At 44.1% G+C, this 22,299-nt stretch overlaps 1 protein-coding gene across 2 annotated transcripts in view; it reads left to right on the forward strand.

Annotated features, from left to right (window-relative positions):
• Positions 1-22,299, forward strand: part of LOC141918248 (tubulin polymerization-promoting protein family member 2-like) — a 64,755-nt gene that overhangs the window by 38,434 nt on the left and 4,022 nt on the right. The window contains exons 1-2 of one of the 2 annotated variants that reach the window (XM_074812500.1): positions 17,651-17,768; positions 20,926-21,016. The gene's annotated coding sequence lies outside the window, so the exon portion shown is untranslated. Of the gene's footprint in view, positions 1-17,650; positions 17,769-20,925; positions 21,017-22,299 lie in introns of those variants that run through there. The other variant, XM_074812501.1, reaches the window with a different exon arrangement.

The following is a 22,299-nucleotide window of genomic DNA, read 5'->3' on the forward strand; positions in this document are numbered from 1 at the left end:
GTCCATGCTGGCCACGCTATTTCTGATACAAGCCAGGATGCCATTGGCCTTCTTGGCCACCTGGGCACACTGCTGGCTCATGTTCAGCCGGCTGTCAATCAACACCCCCAGGTCCCTCTCTGACTGGCAGCTCTCCAGCCACTCCTCCCCAAGCCTGTAGCGCTGCTGGGGGTTGTTGTGTCCCAAGTGCAGCACCCGGCATTTGTCCTTATTGAAACTCCTCCAGTTGGCCTGAGCCCATCGCTCCAGCCTGTCCAGATCTCTCTGCAGAGCCTCCCTACCCTCGAGCAGATCAACACTCCCACCCAACTTGGTGTCATCTGCAAACTTACTGAGGGTGCACTCGATCCCCTCGTCTAGGTCACCAATAAAGATGTTAAACAGGAGAGGCCCCAAAACCGAGCCCTGGGGGACACCACTCATGACCGGCTGCCAACTGGATTTAACTCCATTCACCACAACTCTTTGGGCCCGGCCATCCAGCCAGTTTTTTACCCAGCAAAGCGTGTGCCCATCCAAGCCATGAGCAGCCAGTTTCACCAGGAGAATGCTGTGGGAAATGGTGTCAAAGGCCTTGCTAAAGTCAAGGTAGACAACATCCACAGCCTTTCCCTCATCCAATAAGCAGGCTGCCCTGTCATAGAAGGAGATCAGTTTTGTCAAGCAGGACCCGCCTTTCATAAACCCATGCTGACTGGGCCTGATCATCTGGTTGTCCTGCATGTGTTGTATGATGCTACTCAGGATGAGCTGCTCCATCAGCTTCCTGGGCACCAAAGTCAAGCTGACAGACCTGTAATTTCCTGGATCATCCTTCTGACCCTTCTTAAATATGAGTGTCACACTGGCCAGTTTCCAATCTGTCGGGACCTCCCCGGTCAGCCAGGACTGCTGGTAAACGATGGAAAGCGGCTTGGCGAGCACCCCAGCCAGCTCCTTCAGCACCCTCGGGTGTATCCCATCTGGTCCCATAGACTTGTGTGTGTCTGTGTGATGCAGTAGGTCACTGACTATCTCCTCCTGGATTGTGGGGGGGTCATTCTCCCAGTCTCTGTCTTCTGGCTGAGGAGGCTGGATTCCCTCAGTACAGCTAGTCTTGTTATTAAAGACTGAGGCAAAGAAGGCATTAAGGACCTCAGCCTTTTGCTCATCACTTGTTACCATGTTTCCTCCTGCATCTAGCAGGGGATGGAGGCTCTCCCTGGTCTTTCTTTTACTGCTCATACTTATAGAAACATTTCTTGTTGTCCTTGATTGCTGAAGCCAGATTAATTTCCAGACCTCCTGATTTCCACCCTGCATAGCCTCACAGCATCTTTGTAATCATTGTGAGTCACTAGTCCCTTCTTCCAAAGGCTGTAAACTCTCCTTTTCTCCCTGAGTTGCAGCCAAAGCTCCCTGTTTAGCCAGGGTGGTCTTGTCTGCCATTGGCTTCTCATACAGCACCTGAGCACCACCTGCTCCTGTGCCATTAACACTTCCTTCTTAAAGAGTGCCCAGCCTTCCTGAACCCTGATACCCTTCAGGACCATCTCCCAAAGGATCCTGTCAAGCAGGTGCCCAAACAAGTCAAAGTCAGCCCTTTGGAAGTCCAGGATGTCAGTTCTGCTTCTCCCTCTCCTGGCCTCTCTAAGAATAGAGAACTCTATTGTTTCATGACCACTGTGCCCTAGTCAGCTTCCAACCGCCACATCATGCTCCAGTCTTTCTCTGTTCACAAAGAGGAGATCCAGCAGGGCACCTTCTCTGGTCAGTTCACTCACCAGCTGCATGAGGAAGTTATCTGCCACACATTCCAGGAATCTCCGGGACTGGTCCCGCTCCGCTGTGCTTTATTTCCAGCAGATGTCTGGGAAGTTAAAGTCTCCTACAAGAACAAGGGCAAGCGATTGTGAGATTTCACCTAAATGCCTATAGAATATTTCATCCACCTGTCTGTCGTGGGTGGGTGGCCTATAGTAGACTCCCACTACAACATCTGCCCTGTTGGCCTTCCCCCTGATTCTAACGCAAAGACACTCCACCCTGTCTTCACTACACTTGTACTCAAAGCAATCATAACAGTCCCTAACATACAGCACCACCCCACCGCCTCTCCTTCCTTGTCTATCCCTCCTAAGGAGCTTGTAGCCATCAACAGGCGCACTCCAGTCATGGGAGACATCCCACCATGTTTCTGTAATAGCCACAGCATCATAATTTTCCTGTTTCATCATGGCTTCAGGCTCCTCCTGTTTGTTACCCATGCTGTGTGCATTGGTATACATGCACTGCAGATGGGCTGATGTTTTGCCCCCTTTCCCCTTCAAATCTAGTTTACAGCTCTCTCAATGAGCCCACCTACCTCCTGCCCCAAGATCCTTTTTCCCCTCTGGGACAGGTGCATCCCATCTGATGCCAAAAGGTCTGGCATCCTGTATACCAACCCATGATTGAAAAATCCGAAGCCCTGACGATAACACCAGTCTTGGAGCCACAAGTTCATCTGTTTAGTCCTCCGGTATTCTTCTTCATCCATCCCCACAACTGAAGGGATGGAGGAGAAGACAATTTGTGCCCCTGACCCCTTAACCAGTTTCCCCAAGGACCTGAAATCTCTCTTCATTGCTTTAGGACTTCTGCTGGTAATGTCATCGCTACATACCTACCTACCTTGCCAGTCAGAGAGGGACCTGGGGGTGTTGATTGACAGCCCGCTGAACATGAGCCAGCAGTGTGCCCAGGTGGCCAAGAAGGCCAATGGTATCCTGGCTTGTATCAGAAATAGTGTGGCCAGCAGGGACAGGGAAGTGATCTTGCCCCTGTACTCGGCACTGGTGAGGCCGCACCTCGATTCCTGGGTTCAGTTTTGGGCCCCTCACTACAAAAAGGACATTGAATTACTCGAGCATGTCCAGAGAAGGGCAACGAAGCTGGTGAAGGGTCTGGAGCACAGGTCGTACGAGGAGCGGCTGAGGGAACTGGGGTTGTTTAGTCTGGAGAAGAGGAGGCTGAGGGGAGACCTCATTCCCCTCTACAACTACCTGACAGGAGGTTGCAGAGAGCTGGGGATGAGTCTCTTTAACCAAGTAATAAGTGATAGGACAAGAGAGAATGGCCTCAAGTTGCGCCAGGGAAGGTTTAGACTGGATATTAGGAAGTATTTCTTTACAGAACAGGTTGTTAGGTGTTGGAATGGGCTGCCCAGGGAGGTGGCGGAGTCCCCATCCCTGTTGATGTTTAAGAGTTGGGTTGACATAGCGCTGAGGGATATGGTGTAGTTGGGAACTGTCAGCATTAGGTTAATGCTTGGACTAAATGATCTTCAAGGTCTTTTCCAACCTAGATGATTCTGTGATTCTGTAATTCTGTGAAAAACCAAGAGAGGGTAGTAGTCCTTGGGTCTCACTAGAGTGGGGACTTTTGCCGTGAGGTCCTTCACCTGGGCCCCAGGGAGGCAGCAGACTTCCCTATGAAGTGGGTCTGGTCTGCATATGGGGCCTTTGACATCCCTCAGCATAGAGTCACCCACTACAATGACTCTTCTGTGGTTCTTTTTAGAACTGGTTTTAATACCTGATCTAGAGCAACCTGGCCTTAGTGGACTTTGGTCTTCCTCCTTGTTTGACTCATTTTCTTCATCCTTCTCTATTTCATTCAAGAGTTCCAGGGCCCCGTATCTGTTGTGAAGGGACACCATGGAGGGTGAGGGAGTTCGGGAGAGGATTTTCTTCCGTCTCTGAGCAGGGACCTGTTTCCAGCTCTCCCCCATCTCTTAGGTCCCCTCCTTCTGCATGGTAGCAAGGGAGTGAGGTATCACCTGCCTCATTTGGAGCCTCCATTTGCTCCTATTGCTTCAGGGGTGCTAAGGTGCTACTCCACCAATCAATCTCCCTTTTGCACTCCCTAATACTTCTTAATCTTTCAACCTTCTCTCGGAGTTCCACCACCAGGCTGAGCAGGTCACCCAGCTGATCGCAGCACACACGGGTGCTGTCACTGCTGCCCTCCGGCAGGATTGACGGGCTCAGGCACTCCCTGCAGCCCGGGACCCGGACCGCTGCATGTTTGCCTGGCAGCTCCATCTGGGTCACCACGTTCTTTCTGGTGGTGGTTTTTGCGGAACTGCCGCGCCTCACCCTTCTGCCGCGCCACGCCCTGTTCGCCCGCCCTGTTCGCCGCGGCCCTGGGGCTGCTCTTGTACGTGAGGGAGTTGGGCGTCGTCACTCCAGTCTCCGCCCGCCCTGAATCCCCGCTGCCCTCGATCGCAGCTCGCTCTTCCCGCTCAGGGGGGAGGTGACTTGAGGCTCTCCCTCTTCCCTGGGCTTCTGCCTTCTCAGCTTGCAGTTTTGATGCGGGTTTTTGATGCTTTCAGAAGGGTCCCCCGCCGCTATCCTCCTCTTTAGAGCCCCTCTCCTCAGCAACTGAATATTTGGCTGTTGCTTTCCATCCTCACACCAATCCCATGCTGCAGGAAGGCTTGCAGCTTTCTGGACCGTACAGAAAGCATTTTTTTCTCCTCGCAAACTCTTCTTTGTATGAAGGCTGTAAGTGTCCTTCCTTCTCCAGCTCTCCATTTTCTTTCAGTTTTCACTGCAGGTTCAGTACTCCCTCTCTGAGTGCAATCCACGTTATACTTTTTAACCTTTATGCAAAATGTAATCCAGTCTGTTGCGCTGTGCCTCATTAGTATTCAGGTAAACTGAGTGACAGTCTTAAAATGTAGGAAGGGTGCCTGTTAAGGAGTGCAACAACTGGGCTTGCACTAGTTATTTTGTGCCAGTAATATTAGTACCACATGTGGTATGTTCAAGTATTATAGCAGGGTAATATGAGTTCAAATTATTGCTTTTTCTTGATGTGAATAAAGATTTCATACAAGCTGAGATGCCAGGAGTTTGTAGTTGAACCTCTCTCGATATGCTCCCTAACTAATTAAGAGGATTAAATTTTCCTCCGGTGGAAATATTCAGTCCGTGACATAGCTCAGCAGTGTTGATATACTGAAAAATATTTAAATTTTGAGGATGAGCTGATGGTTTGAGTCTCATCATGTAAGATTACATACATGTACTTCCACCTTGTTTTTACGTATTGCCTGCATACATTAATGATAAAGTTTAAACAGTTACATGTAAACCAACAGGAATAGTCTATCAATAGTCTATCACTATTCCTTCCACAATTCTGCCTTTAGAAGTAAAGACATAGACAGAAAAGCACTGGGGAAGCCCATAACATTGAATGGAAAAGTCCTTACTCTCCTCCCTCTCTGCAGGTTCCTTCTGTTTCTTCCTGGCAGCTCCCAACCTGCCTCTCCATACCTAATCCTCCAGCTGGGCTCCTCCTTATGTTACTTTCAGTAGATTTTTTTTTTTTTTTTTTTTTCCTTATCCCACTGTCCTCAGCTCCTGAGTGACCATACTTGTTGAGTAAGTGAGGTTACCCCCCAGCTGCCTCCAGCACTCCTGCTGCAGAGGTGCAGGCACAGCCTGGGCAGATGGGGGTCCCAACTGAGGCCCCAGCCCTCAGGCTCTGAGCAGCTGCTTTCCAGGCAGAGACAGGGAAGGAGACTAGTGGAGCAGAAGGACCTAGCATGGGAAGAAGGAAGGCACTGCAGAGACTTGCACCCTGTAAACAAGGCAGCTCAGAGGAGGCAAAACATGCAATCGATTCTTCAGGGAAGATCTGTACAGTCCTGCCGAAATTGTCAGAGTAGGTCTGGTTGGTTGACCTTAGATAGGGGTGAAAAGGGGCTTTCGGGGTGGGGGGGTGGGGTGTGTGTGTGTGTGTGTGTGTGTGTGTGTGTGTGTGTGTGAAACATCCATCTGCTATCCTTTTTGAAAGGAGGAAAAAACCCCTGTACATTATTCACAGGTGGGAGGCTTAAAATGGTGAGGGATAAATGAATATTTTTGCTTTCAAAATGTCATTTTTTGCCTTGGTATGTTTGAGACTTTGGTCATAACAACATTTGAGAAATAAAGTTTGCATACGAGCTGAGGCATTCTGTGAAAGGAGAGGGGCTCAGGCTTAGGACTGAAGCCAAAAGAAGGTGACTAAGGTCAAGGCAGATCAACAGCACTCTCTGTGAGATGAGCCTGCTCAGCTCACTCTCCAGTGAATGCAACTGGAGAGTCTTTCACACAATGTTTAACACAGAGAGAGTGCTTTCCCGTGAAAGTCTTTGAGAAAACTGAAGAGCTCTTATGGGGAGACTGAGGCACTGAGGCAAAATGAGATGTCTCACCCCAAGGCAAAGGCAGTCTCAGAGATAAATAATTCAGGTGTGCTGACTTCTGCTATATATTACTTCTGTTGGTTAAAAAAGGGGAAAGAAAAAGGCAGATCTTAAAGCCATATTGCTTTGGAGATGAGAGGAAGTTAAAATATCCACTTCTGTTTGAAATGTACCTCTTTTTCCTGTTAAAACCTCTAGTTTTAGGAATGGGGCTTTCATGGTGACCACAGGGAAAGTTTAGGCTAACCGTGGTAGCATTGTCAGCTAATCCCACCTTCTGTTTCTGCTCTGACCACAAAATTCAAACCCTAACGGGCCCAAAGGCAGTGATTAGGCGAGAGCTGCCCTGTGCACATGATAGGTGGTATTTACAGTTATGGGAATATGAATAAAGAAAGCATGCTCCAGAAAGGCGTTAATTGCCGTCAGTTACAAATACCACGGCAGGAAGGAGAACTAAAACCAGTACGCAGTTTCTTATGTTGATGATGGAGGGCAAGTATAGCCACAAACGGAAGATTTGAGAGACAAAAAGATATTTGTAAATAAAAGTGAGGAGGAATTCTAAATTGGAGCAACCACACTCCAACCACAGTGCAGCCCTGGGGCCATCCACGCCATGGACAGGGCCAGAGCTTGGCTTTGTCTGCCACTGCAAACGGGTGGATGGATGGAAGGTGTCACTGCATTGTGTGTGTGTGCAGAGCACCTGGCCAAAGCACTGCAAAAATTGTCAGGACTTCCAGCACTTTTCTCCAAAGTAAGGGGAAAAAATTAAAAATGAAAAGGAAAACCCCTGAGAATCACTAGCTCAGTTCAGGAGTACTCCTCTTGCTGGCCTAATTTATGCAGCCCGGTAAGCCTCTGCACAGAGGCTTACCAACCAAGCCTCTGCACAGCTGTTCTGGTCTAAGTCAGCGTGACTGACTGGGGGAGAAGAACACACAAGACCTTTGGAAGATCCCTTCCCATAAATCACTTCTAATAAATTATTTACAGTTTACATTAGCAGCCACACCCTACACAATATCATTAAACTTTATGAGAGTTTGAATGAAAAACTGCATCTTACACAATATTTTTTCATCCTTACATGTAAGACATGGGTTTCTTTGAGGCTGTTCACCAGGCAAGTAATACTATTTTTTATTCAGCCACAGGGCAAACTGACATTACTTGCTTGAAAAATTGTACCTCTCTTATAGTGAAACATTAACAGTACTTCTTAAAAGCTATCTTACTTTGGCCTCACAGGTAAGGTGTGTGGGGGAAACTTGCTCTTGCAATAATTTAGGAAATGTGTTTATTTCAGAGTTACAGTTACAGCTACAGCACTAATGACTCGTGACATAGAAATCTTTTGGGTAATACCTGTACTAGAGAAAGCTCCCTGCCTTCATTCTCATGTTAACATGGGGACTTATGCAGCTGTTAGATCAAAGGCCTCAGAAGCTGCCCCTGCTTAGAGGCTGGAGATGTGTTGAACTTCGGCAAGTTTAGTCTGGTGGGGGTATGTTGTTGAGGCCAGGTTTTGTTTACATGCAAGCTGACACAACCCAAGGAGAGTTGGTACCTGGGGTCTGACAGGACTTATAGTGCTTTCCATATAGGGTCTAAGGTGGGCAAGATCTTCTGCAAGGGGCTTAGAAGGAATCCGATATCTCATAGCCACAGCTGTCTGAATGCAAAGACTAGTGAGGACAAAAGTAACATCAGATTTTCCTGTAATGCAAAGTGTGAGGATGTTAACCTGAATCCATATGCCTGGGTGCTGACGACTGGATGATGTTGGCATGGCAGATGTACCTGGAACAGCTGTGTAGCAGCCACACTAAGGCAACTGTCAAGCTCTTAAACCTTCCCATCTGTCAGACCAAAAGACAGAGCCTGGTGGTTCTTTCACATCTCAAAGCAGCTTCACAACGGGGGAGATATGTCTGTGCTCCCCATTCTGGGGCCTTCCTGCTCCTTAAAGAGACCTGAGGTAAGTATTTCCAAACCAGAGGCTGGATCAAAAAAAGGTGGTGATTCACATGGGAGTAAACCTAGTGGACAGGGAGAGATGGTGGCACAAGCCACTTGCATCTAGAGCTAAGGGCATTGTAAGCTGGCTTTTCCTAAACTGTCTTGCACATTTGTTATTTTTTTCTGACTTATACAAAGAAGCAGCATCCAAGTGTGTTTTGTAAATTGACAAATGACAAGAAATTAGGTGGCTGCTTTTCTGATTTCTCTTCCTTATAAACAAGGCCTCCCCTTCCCCCTGCTGCTCAGCAGAAGTAAACAATATTCCCTGGACCAAAATTTAGCTTTCCTCTACCTCATGGCAGTTAATACCATTAGACAGAGATCTCCAATTTAAGTGTCATAAAAGACTAATTATAATAAGGCCCTTGATGTCTCTCCCCAGGTGTGCCAGCTCAGGTTTCTGCTGAAGTCCTGTTGGGCAGGAGTTACTGGGACAGAACAAGAAAGGTGTTTTGTCATGCTACGGAGGAGGTTAATTCGAAAACTTCTCACATTATTGGTGAACCCAATTAAGTTCATTACTTTAGAGGAGTCCTGATTACGTCTGGAAAATATCTGATAACCCCAATAGCAAATTATGAGTAATTTGATAAAAGACCGCTCAAGTTTATGGTTACATGGCAACAGAGAATTTTGCTGACTTTTGAGTAAAAGTAATGACTAAGATCTGGGCAGAGAAAGCAGCACAGAATATCCACAGGGCAAAAAGAGCCTGGTTCTGTTTTCCTGCAAGGAAGTCCTGATGATGAGTAAAAGAGTATGTTGCCATGGAAGAAGACTTACTGGTTGTTCCCTGTTTCCACTAAGCAAATTATGCTGAGATCACCTTCCCAAGGAGGGTTGTCAAAGCTTACTTGCTTGCCCTATGTTTAAAATACGGCACAGTACTAATGGGCTGCATTCCTCATTCTGTCTATGGGTTTATAAATAAATAGTTCTTGTTAGAGATGTCATGCATGTAGACTTATATGAACGCAAATTTGATGTGTGTTTCAGCCACCCCTCTACACCTGCCCTTTGTGAGCACGTATTTCAAAAGCCATTTTCCAGCCAGGTGCTGAGCTGGTGATAGATGAGATTTCATTAGTAAGGCAGATAGATACAAGAAGACATTGTGGTTGAATTGGTTATTGGAGCTGGGGGTTACAGAAAATCCTATGGGATGCACATACAGGCATGTAAAACCACCAAGGAAAAGAGCAATATAAAGAAAGTCTTTATCTTTGTTATTGCTCAGAGCTGTGATAGTGTCCCAGAGGTTAGGCTGTCTTTGGAACTACTGGCTGAATGTAGCAGAGAAGCCCTCTTCAGCTAAATACACACCTTTTATTTTGTTGTAGCTCCTTCCTTATAACACATTTATTAAACCTTCCATGTTAATGTAATAAATACACTATTACATCTGGCTTGCTACAGCCTGTTGCAAAGAGTACTGGGAGGCTGGCAGAGCTTCCCAGGTATTTGCCAATGCTGGGAAGTCCCACTGATGTTCTTGGGGCATTCCTCCCCTGAGCTGCCAAGCCCAGCCTGGGTTCTGGTAGCACGGGGTGGGGCACAGAGCCTCCTGGCCATGCACTGCCCCATGCCACTGGGGCATGCAGCAGGGCAGTGGGCCTGGGACTCCCCCTGTAGCTGTGAGGTTGTATATGAGCTTCTAGCTGCCTCCAATGGTCATAAGGGGCCCTGTAATGAAAGAAAGGAAAAATGAAGATGAGATCTTGCCTACACTGGGGAGGTTTTGCTAGCACAAATTTCCAAAGGACCTCTATTAAAACAACAGGGGAATTTTTTGTGTAAAGTAGTTGCTTTAGGCTGTGTTGGCAATTGCAACTTTTTTGCCAAATGGGTCTTGCATCTAGAGCTTTTGCCATTGTAAGCATGTCAGGCAGTGAATGAAAAAGAAGTCATAGCTGCACTGACAGCACCTTTCAACACTGATGAGGAATGCCTATGATCACACATAGAGATGGGAGATGAGTAAGAGACTTGAGGCCACCCTCTGCTCCAGCTATGCAGAGATGCTGAAGAACAATAAGGAGGAGCAGTTTGCTTAGGAAGGTCTCTCAGGGCTGCGGTATGTTGGATATGTGCCCCTATTCTTTTAGAAAGAATTAAGTCATGGAGAAAAGAAAGGGAGACACATACTCTTCTGAAAAATGGCCTATTACGTCTCTGATTCTTTCCCTTTCATTCCAGGGGAAATATTATGCAATGCAGGTGATGGATATATTGCATTTACAAAATCAAAAGCTGAGAAGTCAGTTCTTGCAAAAGTCAAAGTCAAGATGGGTTGCATAAGAGAACAGACCTGGCACTGCACATGATCTGGTCATGAATAGAAAGTTGTACATGTGCTTCTGTGTTTCTATAGATCAGGAGTTTGTAGCAGATTGTGTTCTGCCCCATCAAAATTTCACAGACTTAGGTGGTGTGAGACAATTTCTGTCAGGAGGCTTTGGCACTCAGAGTGCCCAGCTGCTCCAGGCCTTGCAGAGTCACCCTGAATGTTTGTGACAGGCAGAATTTTGATCTACAAAATTTTAAGCGTTCAGATTTGTGCACAGACTACATCTACTTGGAGTTTCCTGTGCCCTTTCTCCTAAAAATCTGAAAATTCTGATGCTGAAATTCTGCTCGTTATTGCCTTACTGCCAGAAGTATTTTTGTTTGCTCTGTCACTGCAGATACCTAAAGAAAATGCTATTTGTCTTTCCAGAAAAAGCTTAAAAAAGTTTATCTGATTTATTTTCATTTAAGCCATTGTAATCAGTTTATTTCTGGGTATGATTTTTTTTTCTTCCCCATAATTAGACCAGCTTTCAGTCTTATCTTTATGCCATAGTTTAAATCTTGTGAGTAGAATCTCAATAAAAGACAAATGCCAAACCTTTTTATAAGCATTATTACTGTATATTGAAGATGTAATGTAAGTATTAAAGTCTGGAAAGGTTCTGTCCAGTATGCTATCAAACCCATTTCTGTGGCAAAACTTATGGCACACTGAAGTAAATATTACAAGTAAATAACTTGTAATAACTATCCCACATAAATAGCAGTAATGCCATCTTAAATACATCCTTTCCAGTGTAGAACTAACATGATTGTAAAGCATAGGTTTTTTCATTCAGTTTCTAAAAATCTGGATGTTCTGTACCTACTAGGAAGTACTGAAGTGTTTATAATTATGCCGACCTGAAGGCCTGCTTTCACAACCATAATATGTTCATGAGTGCATCCAAAAGGAGCCAAGATCAGCCCGCATATGGAAGGCTGACTTTCTCTTTAATATGTAGACAGTGGAGAGTATTTCTGTAAACACAGAAGGAAACCAAGCCTGTAGATGTTTGAGGACAAGGTTCTTAATTTATGGAAATCACTGCTACCTCATGGAAGTCAGTGAAGTTATGACAGATCATTCCCTGCAGCAGATCTGCTCTTTGGCTTCTGCAAATGTGTCGGTAATGCAGGACAAGCTGAATGTAGCCATCCACGCTGACTAATGTCCTTCCATGGGAATAGGACACCACTCTCAAAAAGATTTTTGCAAACTGTGTTCTGCATAGGAACTGGTTTGTTTCTGACAATGCTGCTGTAGCCTGCACTCAGAAAGACTCTTATTTCTTAACTGTTATTAAAAGCCCTCAAATTACGTCAGTGGTAAAATTCATATTGCCTGAGAGGCACTATCTGGACAAAGTAGAATACATCTAAAAACTTCAACATACATTCTTACAGGTAACAATATCAAATCTGCTCCTACCTTTCTAGGTGTCAGGACTGAAGACCCCAGCAGGTCTCCAGGTCTTGTTGATTCAGACCTCTGATAGGGACAATATTAAATAGGTTCAAGGAGAGATTTCAGTATTCCTGCCCATCTGCACATCTTTGCAGGGATTTACTGTTACTGGTGTTTTTTCTACAGCAGATCATTTTACTAGCAGTGTGCATGTGGAAATGAATTTGACCCTAAAAAAAAGAAAAAGAAAAGAAAAAAATCTATAGTTATCAGAAAACTTATAATGAACTTGTAAGGAAAAACCATTTGCCATCCCTTCTTCAAAACACAGTATAATTTCTCTAAATTAATTCCTACTCATTTTCTTGTCCCTGGTGGATATGACATGAAGAAACAGACTTAAGGTAAGGGAAGAAAGACTTAGGCAAGGCATTAGAAGCAGAGATAGTAAAGCACTGGGACAGATTGCCTGGAGAGGCTGTGGAATCCCCATTACTAGTGTTTGATGTTTGTCTTATCTTGTCTAAGATAAGACAAGCATTTGTAGGGAATGACAGAGATAGGGATTTTTTTCCCTAAGAAAACGATTGGATGGCCTCTGAAGTCTCTTCCAGATTCCTGCCATCCTCCCCTCTCCTTTCCCTGTGATTTATGTTTCCTTGAGGTTTCTGTCTGCCCTCTCCCATTTTCTTAACAGCGTATTATGGAGGACTCGCATATAATTGTTGGGTACTTGAGTGTAATAAGTTGATTTTAATTTTCTTTGATTTTCCAACTACATTTTGGTTGTTACATATCTGAAATAGCATATGACCTTGTTAAACCACACTTTAATAAACCATAGTTTGGAACAAAGAATGCAGTTTTGGATTTGGAGTTCAGTAAAGAACAAATCAATCTCATGCTACTACAGTTCTGCCAAAGAAAGGTGTGGTACACTTGAGGTTAAGGTCCTCAGAGACCACTCAGAGGCCAGTGAGTCATCTCATCAGCCACAAAGTATATGGGTTGGATCATAGGAAGGGTATTAACCATAGGATTGTCTGGGTGGTCTTCTTCCCTTGGCCTGGCTAATTTGCAGACTATGCAAGTCCTCACTCAGCAGATGAGCAAGGGAAAAGATGGAAGAGTGCTTCTTTCCATGGTAGGTAAACCACACATTTCACTCTGCCCTTCAATCATGTTGCCTGAAGCCAAGCTTCTGTTGAGTCATGAAAAGGGACCACTGTGTTCCCCTGTGGTGTTAAAAAGGTAAGATCCTTTCACCAAAATATTGTTTTGCATGGAGACGTTAGCATGCCTTTTCCTGAAGAATTGTACAAAACCTCCAGAGTAGGATTTGAGGGTTATTCTCTTTTTAATCCATATATGCATACATATATAGGAATATGCTCGCAGGTATATAAGCCTACAGGCCAGGGCTGGGTGCTGCAACTCTTACTTAGGTAGTACCCTGACTTCTGGTTTTGAATATTTGCCACAGATAAATCTTGACCCCCATGCTACCTTCTCGTAGCCTCAAACAACGTTACTTCTGAATACAAAACATCTGTGTGCTTTATCTCACTGCAGGCACAAGTGACAAGTGTCTTTGCTGAGAGCAAAAGAGTGATTAGACCGTGACAAGGTTTTTCTTCTGTCAGCAAAGGTTGAGCGGGTCAGCCTAAAAAACCTTCTACTACTTGACCACCCAACCTTTGTGCCTGGAGCACCCACTGATGCTGATGGATACTGGTTTAACGGTATGGGTACCTGGGTTTAAGACAGCAGATGGCCTTAAGTACTGGATTTCATAGCACAAAATTGACCTTAAGAATCAGCTATGGAAATAATACAAGGGTTAAAGTGAAGAAAAAACAAAAAAAAATACTTTGGGACATCAAGGTCTATATTTATATCTTGTTGCCATGAAGCAACTGGTGCCTGAAATTAGTGGTTGAACGGTTGTACTTGCAGAGAATGAACATGAATATGTGTATGTAGGGGGTGGGGGGCTGTTTTTCTGCTAATACAGACCAGGACTCCCCTATAATTAGAAGTGGCAGGTGGTGAGGTCCTGCCACAACCATGCATTCACTCTGGCTTCTCACTCAAAAATAGGATTTGGGGAAGCGGGGAGGCATGCAGGAGGATGTTGCAGGTTCTTGGCTTTTGCACAAGGCATACCTAACATGGTAATGTTGAGCATGATTGATATTAGTTTGAAGCAAGTTGGCTTTTATTTTTTCTTTTCTGCCCTTAACCAAACCTGAAAAGAAGTCCCAGGTTGTGGCTTCAGCAACCGGCAGCGTGAGGCCAGCTGATTTGTGTAGACTCCCACAAAGGGTGTCTTGCTTCCGGCAGATGTCCCAGATACCAAGCCATTTGATGCCACCACAAAAAATAGTTGCATAAAATACTGTGCATTGGCTCTGGCCTGACAGCGATGGGACAGTTCTGCTTCACTGGGTGGGTGGAAAACATCCCGCTGGGGCTGTGGCATGTGTCCAGCAAGCTGCCTCCCTCCATGGGGCAGTGAGGTGCCTCTGTGCAAGAATAAGAAAGGGGAGAGACACAGGGGAGTTTTCTCTTCCCTTTTAGAGCTGTACTTTTAAAAACTGACACGTGTTTTCCTAACAGACTGCTAGCACCTGGCTTTGCTGCCAGGAGGGATGGGAGAGGGAATGCAGCAGGGCTTAAGGCTTCTGACACATTCTGGGTGTGTTGCCGTGCCTTCAGGAAAATAAGGACCTAGAGCCAAACCCTCAGCTAGTGTCAGCTGGCAGAGATTGGTGACCGCAGTGCAGGGAAACCTGCTGGGGATCTGGCCCCAGCAAAGAAGCATGAAGGAAGCAGACTGTTTTGCATTGCACAACATGAGATGGTGAGGAGCCCACGTACTAAGGAGCATCCTTAGTGTCAAGACTACTGTTGGTCTTCTTAACACTGCTTTCTCTTTTCAGTGTCATGCGCTTCCCACCCATGGCCTTTCCCAGCCTTGCTGGGAGCAGAGCTATGCTGTTGCAGAATTCAAAGCTGGTAATCACTACTGACTGCTGCATACATATTTTTTTCAGAAAACTGTACCATAAAAATCATGCTACAAATTATCCCAATTCCAGAAAATAGTCCCATGTGGATTGGTCAGTGAAATCATGCAAGAATGCTGGTTTTGAAAACAAAATGTTCCTAGCCAGAAGAGTCCTACTGTGTTGTTCAGTGGGTTTCAGACCTGGCTGAAAACTGACTCTGCCTCCCTTGTGCTTCCTTCTGACTTTATGGGATGTGTACTGTCAGACTGATCTGTGCAAATGGGCTGGGCATCACACCCAGAGAGGCAATAACCTCATACCATCATCAACATGGTGATGGCAAGTGATAGCAGCACAGCCCAGAGGCCTCAGGTCTTCTCCTGGGCTGCTGCATGTGACAAAGCCAACACTCCCTGGCTTGCAGGGAGAGTGAACTAATCTAATCCCCCTTGGGAAGTTCAAGAGTGTTGCAGCCACACGTGCTGCCTCAAGTCTCTCCCTCCATCAACTTGCACTGCCTGAGTAATGCAGAGTGTACAAAATGGGTGTCAGGTCTTCTGATACTCTTCTTGTTTAAATCAAATGTAAGTTACTTTACAAGCTGTAAAACAGGGGAAAATGAATACTTGCACTCTCCTGCTTTCCATGAGCTGTCCTCTCTCAGTTTCCATTGCCCAGGACTCTAGTAATCTTCTTCAGTGTAGTTGCAAGTGTGAGCTGCTCTGGTTCTCATCTGCAGCAGCACATGGCTTTTACAACCTTCCCAGCCTAAAAGAAGCAGTATTTTGTAATGTGCCACCAGTTTGCTTATTTGTTTTAGAAGAATCTCCAACCACAGCAGATTTTTCCATTTTCTAGGAGAAGTACTGTGGGCCAAAAGTGGAAGAATGAGAACTGGGAGAAAATGTGTCCCAGTTAGTGTCTCCCTAGGTCTGAAAATCAAGAAAACTAAGTTGACTGTCAATACAAAAATAGTCATATAGAATCAGAAGAAAAGCTCATCCACTCACATGTCCTGTCTCTGGCATGTACTTAGACCAGAACAAACTCCTAGAGCATCCTCTGGTATAATATTTCCTGGCTACCAGTCAGGCTCAGAGACTTGCCATGCTGGAGATTGTTGCCTCTCTATCTTCAGTGGCCCTTTTAAGGACCTTCCCTCCCTGGCTTTTCCTAACTGCTTTTTGAACCTCTTTATATTTCTGTTACTGAAAGCATCTCATGGTGGTGAGTTTCACCGTTTCACACTATGAGGACAGAGTGAGGGGCTATTGTTTCTCAGCTTGCTGCAAGAGCACAGAAGCACAGAAAGCACAGGAAAACAGCAACTGCACTGGACTGTGTCAGCATCCAGGACTGATCTGAAAATCAGAGATGCCAGGTGGTGTGGGATTTGTCTGTGCCATGGAGCAGCAACATCTAGTACTAAATGAAAGTTCTTGCTAGCCTCCATCCACATTAGAGTGGTACAGAGGGCCGGTGCCAGGTCCTGGTCTACTAGCTGGGACCCTGACTGCTAGAATATCAGTACTATTGATCAGTTTTATTGTAGCAGTACCTAAAGGTCCTAACTTGGATCTGATCTGCATTTTCAAGATGCTGTAAACTTGCTGCAAAAAGACAGTTCAACTCCTGACAGCTGGCCACTGAAATATTTAGTGGGCAAGAGCAGGCAGATTCAAGTGGGTGCACAAGGCTGTAGATAACCACTACTTTTCTTTTGCCATTTCTAGATTTGCTGGATGCCTGAGTTGGCACTAGACAGTGCATGTTTTGGGAACACCTGTCAGACTGTAACCAGAAAAGTGAGAAGTCCTTGTTGTTTTTTTGACTCCTTATGATGCAAGGAGCACCATCAGTCCTGGGATGAAGCGCAGGGCTGTGTCCAATGCATCCACCAAATTAATCTCTGCTCTTGATATGCCTGGAAGGTGTTAGTTCAGTCAAAACTGAAACTCTCTTCTAGTCAACACTGGCCACTCAGAAAGGCAACAGAAGTGTGTATCTGTGAGTTAGGTAACACAGCGCTTCCCTGCAGAGGTGTTTAAAGGGGAGGGTGCTCAGCTCCTTGTCTTTGCTCATTGCCTTTACGAAGATGTTTGAAGTCTGAACCATTGCCTGACAGTGAAGGAAAGACAGCCTCTTCCTCTGCAAGCTGCAGTGTGTTTTGAAATAGGTTGGCAATTTCCTTAGTAGTGATAATAATAAATAGTGTTCATAAAGATGCTAAGTGATAAGTGATGAGGAAGTCTGCTTGTCCTATTTGTACTTGATGCATGCCAGTATCTGAGTTTTCTGTTGGTCTGCATGACAGCACACAACTGATGGCTTGCAAATACCTGTCTATAAGGATCAAAGCAATTCAGGAGCTTAAGTTACAATAGATATCTAGAGGTATCTTTCTCACAAGCATTGAAAATGTGATCTGACACTTTTTAAAAAAAAAAAAAAACATACAATACACTTGCTTTTTGTATGCAAGTATATTAGCCCTAAAAAAGGGTTTAACTTAATATTTCTTGTACCTCCCTCCCTACAGAATGCTTTGACATGTTGTGGAAAAAAAATAAACAGCAACAATTGTGTTTGTATAGTAAATACACACAAAGTATCTATACCTTTTCAGGTAGACTTCTACATTAGAGTTGAAGAACTGCCAAGAGACTTCTGCAGGCAGAAGGATGTTGCAACAGTGTGCAAATGGCTCAACTTGTTGAAACAAGCCAAAACATGATCATTTATTCCTAGATAATTGCATCGAATCAAGCTTGAGGTAAATGCAATTTTGCCTGTGGAGGGAGATAATATAATGTAGTTAATATAGACTAGGAAAACAGACTTCAGGAGCAAAATTAGTTCCTAATATAGCTGCAGTGGAATCAGTAGAAGTTACACTGGCAATGAATATGACTGACATTATGATATATATATATATATATATGAATATTACTTTTTCAATATATATATAAATGACCCTTTTTAATGTTAGTAATCACTTCTAATAATGCATTTATTAAATGCCATATTTCGTAACGAGTTAGCTTGAGTGTTGTAAAAGCATTTATCTAAGGTCTTTTTTTTAAGTGTTGGGAGAGCTTCAGCAAAGTGGCATACCTGCCTAGTACTCCAACATTTTCACGCAATGCCCTGAGCCATAGTCTGCTCTCACTTATGCCAAGAAGCTCCAATGTAATAGGAAAACAGGACTTCTGGCCAAGGGCAACACATACTTGTCCCAGATGAATTAATTTGAGAGAGGATGATTATTCTGCCAATATTTCTATAACAAACAATAGCTTCAAAATACAGCTGTAGTGTCCCTAAAAATAAGTTTTGTACTCTGATCAGAATACATTGACTAGGCTTAGCATTTGATTTTCCTCTGTGGTTGATGTCTTTAAAAGGCCTTCTCCTTTTCCTTTTTTTTTTTTTTTTTGGTGACTGAGATGATTCTTGAAATAAACTGTGGCAAACGTGGGGAAAAAAAAAATGCTCACAAATTTTCATAAAAATAAGTGAACATTGTGTAAAACTGCTCAATCTAAAGCAACAAACTTCTTCATAGAGGTCAAGATCATGAAGTGCATCTATACTACCAGAAGATTTCACACTGATTTTACTGTCTAAAGAGAAAAGCAAGGGAATGAGGCATGTGAAGACCAATAATCAGGAGACAGAGCTGTGCTGGAGTGCTCATGTGGGAATGGTGCCTGGGGAGCAAAACTTCTTCAGCTCTCTGGCTAAGATCAGTTCCAGTCAACACTGTGATCCAAAATGCACCCAAGGAGAGAAGAAAGCTGTGGCTGAAACTCTCTAAGAGAACAGGCCTAACCTTCACTTTATCTGTTTATGTACCTTTTTCAGTCCATACCCTCCTACACACAGCTTGAAGAAGACAACGAAGTTAAACTATAGAATAACATTTGTATAATGTAAGGAACTGTACGAAGCTCTGAAGGGCAGTGGTGACACAGGCTATATTTACCATATGTCTGTACCAAGCACTGAGCATGATCTTGCTTAGTGCCTCCACGAGCTGTCAGACCTGCAGTATGACTATTAGGCAGCCTAGTAGCAGCACTGAATAAAAACTAGAAATGTTTAAGTTCTTAGAATTTGAAGGGAGGGTAGTGAAAGCTCTTTTTTGTTTCATTTCTGCCTCAGCCCACTCTAAACACATAAAGCTGGCAGAGTGCATGTGGGGGCTCTATAAAGGAGATAATAATGGATGCAGAGCATGGAAGAAATGCAGTCTGCGCTGCTTTGCACTCACTGTAATTACCCTTCCTCCCTGCATGGCTGCTCTGTGCAGCCCAGCTTTCGGGCTCAGTTTACCTCCTCCTTAGCCATGCTGTGGCCAGAATGGCCACAGGAGCCGCAGAGTGTCACATCTGGGGTGGCCAAGGAAGGTGGAGATCAGCAGCCACTGCAGCTGTTTGTGTGGCAGGCATTTTCCCACATGGTTCCTGGATATCAGTGCTGTGGGCTTCAGTGTCTGTCCCTCTGTCATCCATCCCCTCACTGCTGCAGACATCTTGGCTCCTCCTGCACCAGCGCAGCCAATCATTTGGAGAGCCTGGCTCAGACACGACTGGGCATCTCCCATTGCAACGACTGCAAAACATCACCCACCGTAGACAAAGTCCCATGAGAAGGACCGTCCCATGGGTGTTCCCCTACAGCATGTGTTTCCTGACAGATGTATTTCCTGGTCAGACTGACCACAGGTCAAAGAAAAAATTATCTGGTAATTATCCATTTTTACTACAGGGATATGTTCAGTAAGGTCGGTGGTTCAGCACAGGGTTAAGGGTGGATAATTTCTTGATTTGTTTCTGTGGGCTCACTGTGGGGTATACAGCTTGCCAGAGACCCCAGGACAATGCAGAAACATAGTTTTCCACATGTTGGTTTTCAAGTGAAGGACAAGACTCTTGAGTTCATGTGGGTTACATTGAGGCATACATTAGGTCACTTCAGTGCAGGATTGTGAAACTTGCCCTAATTTACTCCTTTGAACAACAATTTGATCTACATGTCCATAAAAGGTTTCCTGATTGTGTATGTGTGTGTGCCTGACATAAATAAAAGACATACTGAAGAACTGAAGATGTTGAAAAGAAATCCCATAAAATATTTTTACACAGAACAGCTGCATGTCTGATCTCTTTAGCTTTATGTTAATTTCTGACAAGCAGATTCAAATTTCTCAGTGCAAGATCCTTGTTCTTTCAGCTATTATAAAACTTCACTTTTAAGCCCAGGCACCAACACGTTGCTCTCTTTTCTCCTCTTTCTCCATACATCTGCATCAGATTATATTCATTCAGCAAGACAGTTAAAGTCACTGCCTTTCAAACTTGTGCTATGTATTACGTTCTCCTACTTGACTTTCATTTTAAATAAAACTTTGTTCTTCATCTACTCAGAGACCGGGAAAGGGACAATTTGGCTGCAGAAGGACATGCTCTGGAATCAAACAGCAGGGTTTGTGGAATGGGTGCAGCTCCACATCTGAGTTTTTATTCACCTTCATCCTCCATCGTTTGGGGTTTTCTGGGTCTAGCAGTAATCCAAGCAGCTCATTTTGACAGATTTAGAGTGTTTCGTACGGTAATTGGAATCTCACTGCTTTAATGTCTTCATTCAAACAGTTTCTCTGATCATGGCACTGAAAGGGAAGGCTTATGCTATACATAGCTTTATGTGAAAAAAGGAGGTTTATGTGATTATGGTAATAGTCATAAAAATGAGCAGACAAAGAATAATTTAAAATTCATTTATTCATAACAGCAGAAGTTAATATTCTTCTTGCCGACAAAAGAGTTTCAGACATTAATCTTTTCTCCTGGATTTCTGCTATTCTGCAGAGCTAGTCTGGGTTGCTTCAGTATTACAGATGAACTAACTTGGTTTTTTGTCCTTTTTAGTCTCTTCGAAATACTGGTTTTCCTTAAATAAATAATGCTGATTCCATGAAGATGGTATCAAAGCTGTCTTCCAACTTTCCTGCAGATTTATGTAAGTATTTGAACAGAACACTGAATTCTGCTCTGGTTTGCAGCTAAGCTTTTTACTCATACAGAATAAATCATTTCCCTAGAACTGAAGATTTTCCCTAGAACTGAAGCAATTTGGCATATCCTGTCATAATCTGAGAATTTCTTGATAATGGTGCATTTGCTTCAGGAACACGGGAATAGCGTGTGTGCATGCCTGTTTACATATGTTATTTATACTATTTCAGTAGGGTACTGCTTTTTCCTTTTTTTTTTTTTCTTTTCTTTCTTTTTTTCTTTTCCTGATGATCCTCCTCTATTTTTTCAGCATCTGTCTTATCTAAGATGGTTCAAACCTCCCTAAATGTAATTTTAAACTGAGCTCATAAAAGGCTGGCAACAATTTCAAATACTTAACTAGTTACTTGGGACCAAATTATGTACTCCCTTGGCCTGAATTTGTCAAAACCCTTGCAGTTGAAAGAAGAAAAAAATTTGGCATGTAGCCATGAGAGAATTCAAGAGTGGAGAGTATAGGCACAGTGATTCAGATTAATCTCTGTATTAACTTCACTGAAGCAATACATCTGGAACATATTAAAATAATTTTGCTGTGTGATCTATCAGCTATGTGCTATCATTCCAGAGAACAGCTCTTTAAAGCCCTGTCCTCCAGGTTAAATGAATTTAGCAACAGTGAACTGGCAGATCACAGGAGATGCTTTTTTTTAGAGGTGTCTGTGGAGGGAATCTGCAGTTTATGGTGTTAGGCCTAATGCCTTTTCATGATTTTATCAGAGAGCTGAAGATACAGGAAAAATTGCTGTTAATAAATTTGTAGATGACAACAGGAACAGATCTGCTAGAGAAATATGAGTGTAGAGAAGGCAGGAAATTTCTAAGGAAGAGCAGTCTGGCCATTTGCCGTTTTCTTAATAATGTGTGTTGGTTAATAAGAATCCCTGACCATACATGCCTTTTTTGTGTGCGTGTGTGTGTGTGTGTGTGCACGCCTGTAAGAATGGAAATAACATAGTTCTCTTTTTTGTTAAACCTTGGTGACCTCTGGTGGGCAAGAAACTCACCAGTGAGCAAGAAACATGCTCACTCTACCTGCGAGGTGCATAGCTGAAGAGGGGGTTTGTCCTTTGGGTTAGATGGGGGTTGGATGAGACCACCCATTCAGGCTATCCAGATCCACAGGTGTGTGCTCCACCTTCCCTGGCAATCTCTTCAGTTTTGGAAACTTGGCTGGTTTGAGCTGATTTTGTTTACAACTTTGTTGAGTATATGGCAGGGGACCAT

Source organism: Strix aluco, chromosome Z (assembly GCF_031877795.1).
Source record: "Strix aluco isolate bStrAlu1 chromosome Z, bStrAlu1.hap1, whole genome shotgun sequence".
NCBI lineage: Eukaryota > Metazoa > Chordata > Aves > Strigiformes > Strigidae > Strix > Strix aluco.